The sequence below is a fragment of the Mirounga angustirostris genome, unplaced genomic scaffold (genome assembly GCF_029215605.1).
Source record: "Mirounga angustirostris isolate CCGP_5_RB_7025 unplaced genomic scaffold, mMirAng1.0.hap1 SCAF_16, whole genome shotgun sequence".
Taxonomy (NCBI): Eukaryota; Metazoa; Chordata; class Mammalia; order Carnivora; family Phocidae; genus Mirounga; species Mirounga angustirostris.
The window spans coordinates 56,377,492-56,390,989 of record NW_026991724.1 but is presented as its reverse complement, the minus strand read 5'-3'; the positions used below and the strand labels follow the sequence as shown (position 1 = coordinate 56,390,989).

Sequence of the window (13,498 nt, the reverse complement as noted above, 5' to 3'; positions counted from 1 at the left end):
ATCTAGCCCCACTTCTGGCTCCTCGCTCAGCGCAGAGTCTGCTTGAGATTCTCTCTCTCCCTCTTCCTTTGCCCCTCCCCTGCTCATGCTCTCTCTCGCTCTCTCTAAAATAAATTAATTAAATCTTAAAAAAAAAAGAAAGAAAGAAAGAAAAGGAGCACAAGATACAAGCCACAGAGAGGGACCCTCGACTGTGAACTAATAAAAGCGACTCTGAGTGGCATGCACCAGGGTAAGCAGCTAGCTGTGTTTGGTTCATGATCCTTCCAAGGTGTGCTGGGCAGCCCTCTAGTCTTAAAGCCAAGACCAGTTTCCTTGCTGACATGAATGGAAGCATCTTCTCAATGCCATCATATTTCTGTTCATTTTATTTCTTGAAAATCAAAGGATGCAATGAAGCTAGACTTACCAATATATGTGGATTTTGTCACTTGGCACCCATAACTTCATTAATTTATGTCTTATGTCACTGTAAGGATTTTCCTGAGCATGGACTTTTTTCTGTGACAATGACACAGAATGGCCAGTTACATACAAACATAAATAAATGAGCTCTGCTTCAAAAGTTATGTCACATGATCAGGATTGAAAGTCATTTTTTAATATATGAATGAACGAAAGTGTAAGGATTTGGGATGCACATATAAATATTCTTAACTCATAAGCATATGCTGGGTAACTCTTCTCTTTTTAGGTTTTTAATTATGAAATAATTTGACCATAAAGGAAAATACCAAATTATATAAATAGAAATATGCACACTGTCCTTACTTTCTAGACATTTTTTGCTGTGTTTCACTTCTTTTTTTTTTTTAAGATTTTATTTATTTATTTGACAGAGAGACACAGCGAGAGAGGGAACACAAGCAAGGGGAGTGGGAGAGGGAGAAGCAGGCTTCCCGCTGAGCAGGGAGCCCGATGTGGGACTCGATCCCAGGACCCTGGGATCATGACCTGAGCCGAAGGCAGACGCTTAACGACCGAGCCACTCAGGCGCCCCTCTGTGTTTCACTTCTACCACTCCTGATCTGTTGTCCTTCCTCTCTTCCCCAGAGGTGAAGCTTATCCATGTTATTATATGTTATTCTTATGCATTTTTTTGTATTTTTACTACACAGACATTTATTGATAGTCAATATATGGCAGTAGTCTATGTGTTAGTAACATATACACATATATATGGAATCCTATTGTATATTATAATTCTGTGACTTTTTATTGTCCCCCATATTATGCTGCTGAAAATCATTCAGGTGAATTTTGTGGGTCTAGCTCATTCCCCGCGGTATACAATTCAGCTATTAGCCATACCACGGAATATTGCTCAGCCCCAAAAAGGAATGAAGCACCATGACATGCCACAACATGAATGAACCTTGAAAACATTATGCTCAGTGAAAGAAGCCAGTTACAAAAAGCTACATAAATACTGTAGGATTCCATTTCTTTGAAATGCCCAGAATAAGCAAACCCTCAGACACAGAGAGCAGATTCATGCATGCCAAGGGGCTGAGGGAAAGGAGAATGAGTATGGGGGTGTTTTTTTTTTTTTTGGTTTTTTGGTTTTTTTGCTGGTGACAGAAATGTTGTGGAATCAGAAACCGGTGACGGTTGCACATCCTTGTGAATATACTTTTTAAAAAAAAATGCTGAATTTGATGCTTTAGAAGCAAAGATTTTATGGTATGTGAATTATATCTCAATAAACCAAATGTGTAAAAAGAACTGGTTGGACGCACCAACCATGGCTTCTCTTTAATTCTTTCCTCGACGGCTAGATGTTTGGGCTCTTACCGGGGCTATGTTATCAGCAAAATGCTACAATAGACATCCTGTTCACAAGTGTGATCTCTCGGTGGCATATTTAGAAGTAAAACCTGTATTTTGTGATGTCCACATCTTTAATCCCACTAGGAGAGCCAAACTGAGAACTAAGGTAGTTTTCCCTATTTATACTTCCACCAGGGATGAATAAGTTCCCAGTTCCCCACGTCCTTGCCAATTCAGAAATATATTAAACTTGATAATTTTTGCTGATTAAAATAGATGAACTCATAACCCACTTTAAGCTGCCTATATAAAGATATCTCATGGTTGCTTTAATTTGCATTTTCCTGATTATGAGTGAGGCTTATTGACCATTTGGGGTTTCTTTTCTGTAAACTGATGATTTGTACCCATTGTTCACTTTCCAGCTGAACTGTTGGTCTTTTCCTTTCTGATTTTTATATATATAGCAGGCACACCTTTCCTTTGTAAGCTGTGTGCTGTAAACATCTCCTTGAAGCCTGTGACATATTTTCATTCCGTCTGTATCTTTTAATGTTAGCTAGTCAAAGTAATTCATCTTTTAATTTATATGTTGAGGGACTTCTCATTGTCTTGACTAACTTTACATGATGAATATACTCTCCTATATCTTCTAAATTAAAATGTTTTAATTTTGTTTTTCATATGTAATGCATCTGATATTAATTTTTGTCTAAGGTGTGAGGTAGGGATCTAATTTTTCCACTTGGATAACCAACTACCCTAGTACCCTTTATTGAAAGACCCGTTCCTGATGAAATATGCTCACTTCTATTTCATCGGCACTGCCTTCCATTATTAGCGTACTTCAAACTCTTGGATGGAAATGATGAAAGGAGAAACTTGATTTGAAAAGACTTGAAAACAATAAGGAAAAAGGTGGGACACCTGGCTGGCTCAGTTGATAGACTCCTGGGGTTGTGAGTTCAAGCTCTACCTTGGTTGTAGAGATTACATTTATTTTTTTTAAGATTTATTTATTTATTTATTTATTTATTTATTTATTTATTTATTTATTTATTTATTTGGGAGAGAGAGAATTCACATGCATGAGAGTGGGAAAGAGAGAATCTCAAGCAGGCTCCCCAAGGAGCACGGACCCTGACATGGGGCTTGACCTCAAGACCCTAAGATCAGGACTTGAGCAGAAACCCAGAGTCAGATGCTTAATCAACTGAGCCACCCAGGTGCCCCTAGAGATTACATTAAAAAAAAAAAAGAGGGAGGGAGGGAGGGAAAGAAAGAAGAAACTGAGTCATGTAAACTAACTAAGGAAAAGACAGAACTAGAGATACCTCAGACAATTACATCCACAGGCTCAAATATCATTTAGACTTTTCCTCTCTGTATCTCTCATCCCTGTTTCTATTTCTGTGTTATCATTATTATTCAGACCAGCTGTCCTGAGGAGTCTGGGACTGACAGTGACAATTCTAGGCTCACAGACTTGCAGACTTTTAGCCAAAGAGGTAAGGGGGGTTTTCACTTACTGGATCAATTTAGAAAAAGATATTACTGGCTACCTTTGGAACATGCTAGAAACCCACTCACAAAAGACTTAAGCACAGAGGAAAGAAATTAAGCATTTATCTCGCCTTTCATTTATAACCAATACGTTAGCACAACCACAGAGCTGAGGAGGCCAAGCTTCTACTTATACATTACTACAACTAATACATAAAGAAGAAACCTCCAAGACTATCTTTGGCTAATGCATGCCCACCTTATCAGGAATAATAACAGAGGATATGGTTTAGCATCTTTCATCCATGTATCTACACGGTAGGTAGAAAACTCGGGCCTGGGGCGCCTGAGTGGCTCAATTGGTTAAGCGACTGCCTTCGGCTCAGGTCATGATCCCAGGGTCCTGGGATTGAGTCCCACATCGGGCTCCCTGCTCTGCGTGGAGCCTGCTTCTCCCTCTCCCACTCCCCCTGCTTATGTTCCCTCTCTCGCTGTGTCTCTGTCAAATAAATAAATAAAATCTTAAGAAAGAAAGAAAGAAAGAAAGAAAGAAAGAAAGAAAGGAGGGAGGGAGGGAGGAAGGAAAGAAAGAAGAAAGAAAGAAGAAAGAAGAAAAGGAAAGAAAGAAAGAAAGAAAAAAGAAGAAGAAGAAGAAGAAGAAGAAGAAGAAGAAGAAGAAGAAGAAGAAGAAGAAGAAGAAGAAGAAGAAAGGAAGGAAGGAAGGAAGGAAGGAAGGAAGGAAGGAAGGAAGGAAGGAAGGAAGGAAGGAAGGAAGGAAGGAAGGAAAGGAAAGAAGGAAAGGAAAGAAGGAAAGGAAAGAAAGAAAGGAAAGAAAGAAAAGGAAAGAAAAGAAAGAAGAAAGAAGAAAGGAAAGAAAGAAGAAAGAAAGAAAGAAAGAAAGAAAGAAAGAAAGAAAGAAAGAAAGAAAGAAAGAAAGAAAGAAAGAAAGAAAGAAAACCCAGGCCTGCCAAGCCCTAGACTGGAGGTCCACAAACTTTTTCTGAAAAGTATTTTCAGCCTTTGTGGACCATAGGCTCTCTATGTTGCATCATCTCTGCTCTTGAACCATGAAGGCAGCCATATCTGTTATGTAAACAAATAGGTGGGTCTGTGTTCTAATAAAACTTTATTTACAAACACAAGTGATGGGCCTATCGCCAACATCTGTCCTAGACCAACGCTTTTTGAAATCCGAATGAATCACCAGAATAAGAACTGAAGTAAGCCAGGAAATATGTGTTCTAGGATGCAATGGGAGACTTTTTTTGCCCCTTCCTCAGTTTTCAGATCTGTAAAAGTGGGAAATGGGGCGCCTGGGTGGCTCAGTCATTGAGCGTCTGCCTTCGGCTCAGGTCATGATCCTGGGGTCCTGGAATCAAGCCCCGCATTGGGCTCCCTGCTCGGCGGGAAGCCTGCTTCTCCCTCTCCCACTCCCCCTGCTTGTGTTCCCTCTCTTACTGGGTCTCTCTCTGTCAAATAAATAAATAAAAAATCTAAAAAAAAAAGTGGGAAACAAGCAGGATAGGATGGTTTCTGGGGTCCTCTCTGTCCTGACGTGCTGAACTTCTGGAGCCATCCATCCTACCGCAGAGGTAGTTTTGCCTAAGGGAGGGGGCCCAACCAACATCTCTTTGTGAAGAGACCCAGCCAGCTCTGCAACCTGCATGGGGCTTGTTTCCCAGGAACTTTGCAGCTTGTCCTTCACCCTATAGCCTGAGTCAGTCTGTAAAGTACAGTCAAGGCGACTGGGTTGGGAAGAGGGTGAAGGGGTCCAAGAGCAGAGAGGCCTCCTGAATCCAGGGGCCCTGGCCTGTCCCAGACTCTTCAACCTCCTTTGGGTGTGTCAGTCTCTCTGCTCTCAGTGTGTGCTTGGGGGCGGGGGGTGCACTGTGAGGAGTGAGGACAGAAAGCAGAGGAGAGTGAGGGGTCAGTAAGCCTGGAGGAAGGGAGAGAAGACTCAGTCTGGATTTCCATGAAAGGCACACATGATGAACCTACAGGGGCCTCTGCTCTACAAAGAGTCCCTTTCTCTCTCTCTCTCTCTCTCTCTCTCTCTCTCTCTCAGACACACACACACACACACACACTATTAGACCCCTCCAGCCGCCACAGTAACACCCTGTAGATTGGGTGATTTAAACAATAGACATTTATTTATTTCCTTAGTTCTGGAGGCTGGAAGTCCAGGATGGGGCGCTGGCCAACTCAGCTTCTGGTGAGAGCCCTCTTCCTGGCTTGCAGAAGCCACCCTCTCGCTGTGTCTTCACATGACCTTCCCTCTGTGCTCATGCAGTGGGTGGAGAGAGAGAGAGAGAGACAGAGGGAGAAAGAGACAGAGAGAGAGGGCGAACTCTCTGGGGCTCTTCTCATAAGGACACTATCAGATCAGGGCCCCACTCCTATGACCTCATTTAACCTTAATTACTTCCTTAGAGGCCCATCTCCAATATAGCCACACTGGAATTTAGGGCTGCCACATAATGCGTTTTGGGGGAGCACGAATACTCGGTCCATAACACACACACATACACACTATTCTATGCAGACACCCACAGAGAGAGCTACACAGACCCTCTATGTGTGCACAATTACACAAACCGATTCACACTCTTGTGGGTTCAGCTCGTGTACCCCCAAAATTCATGTGTGTACTAACCCCCCTGTATCTCAGAATGTGGCCTTATTTGGAGATGGGGTCACTGCAGACCTCATTTGAAAGATGAGGTCCTACTGGAGGAGGGCGTGGGCCCTTCGTCCAATATGACTATGTCCTTATAAGGGAACTTTGGGCACAGAGATGCACACAGGGGGAACACCGTGCGAACATAAAAGCAGAGATCGGGGTGACGTGTCTACAAGCCGAGAAGCACCAGAAGCCAGGAGAGAGGCCTGAGACAGAAGGAACCAGTCCTGCTGACCTTGGTTCCTCCAGAACCAAGAAAGAATAGACTTCTGCTGTTTAAGCCCCCTCCCCACCCTCCACCCCCAGTCTGTGCTGCTTTGTGGTAGCAGCCGGGAGAACAGGCTAACCCAGGGAACTAGGGAGGCAGCTGGAGGCCGGCTGGCAGGAGGGCAGCATGGCTCTAAGCCCTGGGCATATGCTACACTGTCCCATATGCTACACTGTCCCGTAGGAATTCATTAGCAAAACACAGATCCCAAGATAAACGACTAAGAACTTCAAGATGGTGAGTGCAGAGCACGAAGCCCTGAGCACAGGGTCCCTGCTGAATGTGAGGGCCCGCAGCACTAGTTGGAACTGGCCAAGCTGGTGCCCCAGCATCAGTCAGCAGCTCCCAGGATCGGTGCACCCGAAGGCGCCTCCCCTTTGCTCCCCTCCGCTCCCTGCACAGCCCACGGCTGACCAAGTGCTGAAGCCCCCGGGGGAGTCGCTGGGCGGGCGGGGGAGCGGTACCTCTGTTCCTCTTGTCGGGGAAGTCATTCTCTTTAAAACTTGGGAGCTCTTGGTGGCCATCTGTCTCACCATGTGGAGGAAGCCGGTCTTTAAGGAGAAACACGAAGATGACTCAGAGCATCCGCCGAGGAGCTGGGATGCCTGCAGCTTTTGTTTTCTTGCTTCTGACTGCTTCCAACACTCAGCATCCTCCCTCACCGTGCAGCTTTCTTGTTCAGTCATTCTGGGAACCCTCGGAGCCAAAAAAAAATTAAAATAAATGACACCCGAGAAAGTTTTCTGAGTCGGAGCTAGTCTGAGAATGGATTTTGTTCTGGACAGAGTCTGGACAAATATTGTTAAAATCGCTGGCCCTAAAAGATATCATTTATGGACATCCACTCTGGTATTCATCCTAAATCACTACAGTACACCTTTCATTGTAATGAAGTGACTCCCAACCGTTTGTTCGCTAAAATTCCAAATGCAGTATGGCGAGGGTTGCCCACTGGTGTTTTCCTAACTTGTGTCTTCCGGGGTGTGTGTGGGGGGCATGCTGGGGAAGAGGCCACGGCTGAGGAAAGGGGGTGTCCTTTGTTTTCAGATGGTGTTGGGTCTACGTTCAGCTTATGTGAACCTAAGGAAGATTTCTTAAAATCGCCAGGACTCCACGTCCTCACCATAAAGAGAGAGAGATACCAGATAGGGTTGTTACCAGCAGTAGGACCTACTGTCCCTGTTACCCTGGGACTGGGGCTGGGGCAAGGGCTGCCCCAGGATGTGGGAACGAGGAGTTTCACAGGACATGGACATTTCAGGGCTAAGACTGAGAAAGCTCTGGGCAAATGGGAACAAGTTACAAGTTCGTTCGTCACCCTCATCATAAGCGTAGGAGCTGTAAGCAGGCGTGATCAGAACACTGGCACTCTCCTTCCGCCCCCATTACCCTAACACACCCCCGTCACAGGTCTGTGCCCTTGGGAGACATCCAAGGCAAGTCTCATGACCTTCACAGTCATCTTAGGTAATAAAGGTGTCCAATTAGTCACATGCAAGGGAAAAATAGTGTCAGTTCAGTAATTGAAATGCTTTTGGCAGGTTGCCTGCAGCAGCATTGGGCATGGTCAGCTTTTTCTTTATTTCCCCACCTGGAGCTTCTGCTCCTCCGCTCCTGCTCCTCAGGCCACCGTTCTCACCTGCATACCCCCCGGTGCCTGTAAACGCATCTCCTCCAGGTGCTCACAGAAGGACCGCCTGCTCTGTCTTTGGGGTCCATCAGCCCATTTCCAGCCTCTCTGCAGGGTTCACCTTCCACCTCCAGGTGGCGCTGGTGGAAAGCACAAAAGACACCTGATTCCTTCATTCTGTCCCAAATGTCTGCAGAGCTGTGAGCCACAACCTTGAGCCCTCGAGATGGTTCAAACTTGAGCCGGACCCCATTCCTCTCTGAGCCTGCCCTGACCCCATACTGAATGCTCTGAGCGGTCCAGTGGAAGCTCTCCCCCTCGGAGCTTAAAGCCAGGAACTGGGGTGCTTGCTACCCTCCTGCGTGGGGACTCACAGCTCTTGGACACAAACACACAAAAACAACATAACTCTTCTAATTCCAACACCGCTCTTCCACACCTTCAGGTGAACATGAACCCCAGCCCTGACACCTGAGCAGCACTCCTCAAAACCATCAAAGTCATTCAAACCATCAAGGTCATTCGAACCATCAAGGTCATTCAGAACAAGGAGTCTGGAAACTGTTGCAGTCAAGAGGAGGCATGTTGTATCAGTGTCATGTATCCTGTAACAGAAGAAAGGACATGAAGTAAAAACTAAGGACATCTGAACACAGCATGGACTCTAGTCAGCAGCAATGTATCGAGTTTGGTTCATTAATTGTGACAAATGTACCCTAGGATATTGACAATAGGGGGAAGTGGTAACAGGTCAGAGGATAAATGGGCGTCTCTGTATTCTCTTTGCAATGTTTTTGTAAATCTAAAACCATTCTACAATTAAAAGTTTCCTTGTTAAAGGGTGAGGGAAAGCAGCACGAGCGCAGGGTCTGGGACCAGGTAGAGGATGATTCGGCTCGATGCCTGGACCCTGCCACCCACGTCTCTCTCTGCCATGCAGGTCTTCCCAGCGGAGGCCGGGATGCTGTGGAGCAGATACTACCCTCCCCACTGCGCTCTGCCCAAATTCCCAACCTTACAATCCACGGGCATACTACAATGATGGCTGTTTTATGTCCCTAAGTTTGGGCTGGTTCGGTATAAAGCGCTGGCTAACCAGAAGAGAGAATCAATGCTGGGAGCCGGCATGGCTCCTGCTGGCTGCCAGTTTTTGCAGCTAGGTGGCGGCCAATGATTGTCTCCAGCCCAAGGAAGACGGAGAAGAAGCAAGGCACCCACTGTTGTCGCCCAAAATCTAACGTCCAACACAACCTCACTGAGGACTGTAATGGTGATTTCCTTGCAGAACCCCAGTCCCATCCTGCCCGCCTCCACACCAAGACCCTCATTTCCAGCCTCAAGCCGTTTGCCCAACCCCAGGAGGCTCCCCAAAGCGGAGCAGGAACCACACACACGGGGGTCCCTTTGCCCTGTTCCAAAGACCCCCGTTCCGGTTCTGCAGTTTGAGAAAGGGGGCAAAGCTGTGGCAAAGCACGCTCTCCCTGCTCTGTTTTCAGCCCCACAGTTGGTCTTTTGCTGACCCTTCAGGAAATGAGATATAGTTTATTGCGACATCACTCCCCAGAGCCATCCCCCGCTGAGCTTCTCTCACTGTGAGTCCTCACTGACCCAACAAGAATTCGGACCGTCAGATTCCAACTCATAAACTAGCATTACCATATGCTCCAACTGCTGCGTCTGGGCATGAGCCTGAAAGAATCGAAAGCAAGGGACTCAAAGGTGCATATTTGCATCAGATATTTGCACACCCGTGTTCACAGCAGCACTGGAGGTAGAAGTGATCCGTCAGCGGATGAACGGATAAACAATGTGCTGTATACATGGGCATTAATCAGCTCAGACTGCTATCATAGAATATCAAAGCTGAGTGGCTGAAGCAACAGAACTAGAGGCTAGAAATCTAAGATTTCTACCGGCAGGGCTGGTTTCTTCAAATACAGTCACATTGGAGGTGAGGGTTTCAACATACGAATTTGGGCAGACAAGGGGATATTAGACAGCCTTAAAAAAGGAAGGAAATTATACATTTCCCCTGCTACAACACGGATGAGCCTCGAGTAGATCATGATCAGTGAAATAAGCCAGGACCCGAAAGTACAAATACTGGACGAAACCACTTACATGAAGTTCCTAGAGTTGTCAGATTCATAGAGACAAAAAGTAGCTACCCCGGGGCCAGAGGGAGAGGGGAATGGGGGGTGACTGCTTCACAGAGAGTTTTGCTTTGGGAAGACAAAGTTCTGGAGGTCGACAACAACATGAACGGACTTCATGACACCGAGTCAGTCCGCTTGAGGGCTTTCCTTGCTCTTGGCGGGCATCGTACCTACGGCAGTTAGACCCTGGTCTGGGAGTCAGGACAGAAGCCTGGGGCAGGCTCCCTGTCTTGAGCAAGCCCCTCCCATTTCTGGAATTGTCTTATTTATCCAGCTATTTAACAAACATTTATTGAGCACCTACAATGTACCGGGCTTTTTTTTTTTTTTTTTTTTTTTGGAAGGGTTATTACTATTTTTAAAAAGTAGCCAAGATCCCCACCTTCATGGAGCTTATATTCTGCTTGGAAAGAGGGACAGAACCAAGTAAATAAATATTTATAGATTGCGATGAGTGTTCGGCTGGCTATAAGCAGGGTGATACAATATAACATAATGGGTATGTGGAGAATATAACATACTGGGTGTGTGGAGGGGAGGTCTTCCCTTTAGGAAGGGAGTCAGGGAAGGCTTGGAAGGAAGTGTGTTTACGAAAATTAAAGACTGCAAAGTATCCAGCCCTGAGGAATGTAAAGGGAATGCCCCTCAGGCAGGAATTTCAACAGATGCAAAGGCCCTGAGGCAGGGGAGAGTTGGTATGTTCTAGTTCTAAGATCTGAGCATGAGGCCAGTGCCGCTGGGGGCAAAGCAGGCTGGTCAGAACAAAGCACAGGAAGAAAGGTACGAAGCCAGATCACACAGAGCCATGAGAAATCTGAATTTTTATCTAAGTGGTAAAGGAAGTAGAGCATGAAATTTGCCTTCATAACACTGAGAAGGAAGACACGCAAAGTCCTAAGCCCTCCTTATCTTATCTTTGGCTTTTCACATCTCACACTTGAGTGCCCCTTGTTTTTCCTTGAGGAGTCAGTGAATAATGTTTAGAGTAGATTCTGCACCGTCCCCTCCTCTGACTCCCCGCAGAGATCTTTAGGCTCCTGTGAATGGTGCTGCTGGGAACATTCATGTACAGGTCTTTGTCTGAACACCTGTTTTCAGTTATACGAAACACCCGGAATTGGTCAATCCACAGAGACAGAAAGTAGATGAGCGGCTAGGGGAAATGGAGAGTAGCTGTTTGGTGCAGACAGGGTTTCCTCTGGGGTCATAAAACGTCTTGGAACAACACTGAGAATGTACTAAATGCTGCTGGATTGTTTGTTTAAAAATGGCTAATGGATGGGGCACCTGGGTGGCTCAGTCGTTAAGCGTCTGCCTTCGGCTCAGGTCATGATCCCAGGGTCCTGGGATCGAGCCCCGCATCGGGCTCCCTGCTCGGTGGGAAGCCTGCTTCTCCCTCTCACATTCCCCCTACTTGTGTTCCTTCCCTCGCTGTGTTTCTCTCTGTCAAATAAACAAATAAAATCTTAAAAAAAAAAAATGGCTAATGGTTAATTTTACATTGTATGAATTTTCCCTCCATTAAATCATTAAATAACCTTGTAAACATCGTGAAGGCTAAACAAATATGTCTGTGGGTCTCATCTGTCCCTCTGGCCATGAGCTTGAATCTTCTTCAGGCTTTAAAAAAAAATAGAAAGACAAACATTACACAGAAAAATATACATGGTTAGATTCCATTTACATGAAGTTCAAACATAAGCAAAATGAAACAACATTTTCTTTAAAGAGTAGAATTATAGTTTGCAAAACTACAAGGAAAAGGGTAGGACTTACTCAAAATCCAGGTTGTGGTTGGTAATCTTGGAGCTGGAGGTGGGGATGAGCTCAGCTAAGAACATGAAAGCAGCTTCCAAGATCCGAGTTCTTTTCCTCAGCCAGGGTTCTGAGAAAGCGAGTGTTTTTTATTCTGATTCTTTAAATGGGATGTTGGGTTCTTACACACACTTTTGCATATCTGATGCATTCCACATTTAAAAATAAACGTTTGCTGAATTTCAAAAAGACACATGGACGTAGGGTAAAACGTTAGCAACAGGGGAACGTGAGTGAAGAGTATGTGGGTCTTCTTTGCATTATTTTGATTCTTGCAACTTCTCTGTAACTTTGAAATTATGTTTGAAAAGTTTTAAAATGTATTTAGAAAGGACAGGATTGTAGATTTCAAGAAGCTTCTATTTTCCTTTACTGCAAAAAATATAAGATGAAGAGAAGCAAGTTAATGTTTCGGCAAATTATCCCACAGTACGATGTGGTTCCAGTTACTAGTCGTTGGTGGGTCTCTATTCCCTTCCCCCACCTCTGAGAAGCCCACACAGACCCTGGGTAGGAAAGAGGGTGCAGAGCACAGGCCCCCTGCACTAACAGCCATTCCCAAAACCAAGCGGACATCTCTCAGAGCCTTCCCGAGCCAGCTGGCCTCAAAGTCAAGTAGGGAAAGAAAAAAAAAACGTATTGCTGATCCCATTCCCTGGCTTTTATCTGAGTTTATAATTACACGTTCATTAGCGTGATTATGTGATGAATATCTGTTTCCATCACCAGACTGTCAGCTCTTTGGGGGTCCCATTTTTGCTCTCTACTGTATGCCGGGCCCAAAGTGCCACTCGATAATAAGAGCAGCAGGGCTGATCTGAGTCATGCCCGGGCGCCAAAGCTCTGCAGGGAGTAGGACGGTACCGCTCTTGGCAATGGCTCTAGAAGGTAAGCCCTGAGAGGAGCTCTCTGAAGGGATGAAGAAGTGGAAGCCCAGCAGTCCAGCAACGTGCTCGGGCTGTGGAAGGTGGAGCTAGGGTTTCCCTGGCCACTGCCCCACGCCTCCTCTACCTGTCGAAGGAGGATGGGAACCCCACCCATCCTCAGCACGATGCTGACTTCAGTACAGAAAGGAAGGAAGAGAGTGTCCTACCAAAGAGTGCCCCACTGACTCTGAGATGGGGGTGCGGTCTCAGTGAACCAACAGAAGGCCACTCCACGTTTCCTGGATGAAAAGGAATCTCCCCAGTGAGGAGGTTGCTGGGAGCCCTGGGATGATAATTGCAATTATAGCTACATAATTATTTATGTCCTATAACACGCCGTGTTATAGAAATACTATGTGGCGGGGCGCCTGGGTGGCTCAGTCGTTAAGCATCTGCCTTCGGCTCAGGTCTGGATCCCAGGGTCCTGGGATCGAGCCCCACATCGGACTCCCTGCTCTGTGGGAAGCCTGCTTCTCCTTCTCCCACTCCCCCTGCTTGTGTTCCCTCTCTCACTGCGTCTCTCTCTGTCAAATAAATAAATAAAATCTTTAAAAAAAAAAAAAAGAAATACTATGTGGCATGTTATATTATATATATTATGATATATTTATACATTATATATATTATGTTCCATATATGTAATATTATGAATCCTATATTTATATAACATGATAGGCTAGTAATACAACATTCATATAAAGATTACTATAATATATAATTATGTTACATCATATAGTTATATAATAT

General features: G+C 45.3%; 1 long non-coding RNA gene across 6 annotated transcripts in view; it reads right to left on the bottom strand.

Moving 5' to 3' along the window:
- The window catches only part of LOC123856155 (uncharacterized), a 26,204-nt gene extending 12,706 nt beyond the window's left edge, over nt 1-13,498 (bottom strand). For 2 of the 6 annotated variants that reach the window (XR_010408310.1, XR_010408311.1), the window contains exons 1-4: nt 11,787-13,498; nt 11,549-11,630; nt 7,864-11,453; nt 6,689-6,920 (exon numbers count right to left, since the gene is read on the bottom strand). This is a non-coding gene — a long non-coding RNA (uncharacterized LOC123856155). Of the gene's footprint in view, nt 1-4,042; nt 5,553-6,688; nt 6,921-7,863; nt 11,454-11,548; nt 11,631-11,786 lie in introns of those variants that run through there. The other 4 variants (XR_010408314.1, XR_010408312.1, XR_010408313.1 and 1 more) reach the window with 4 other exon arrangements.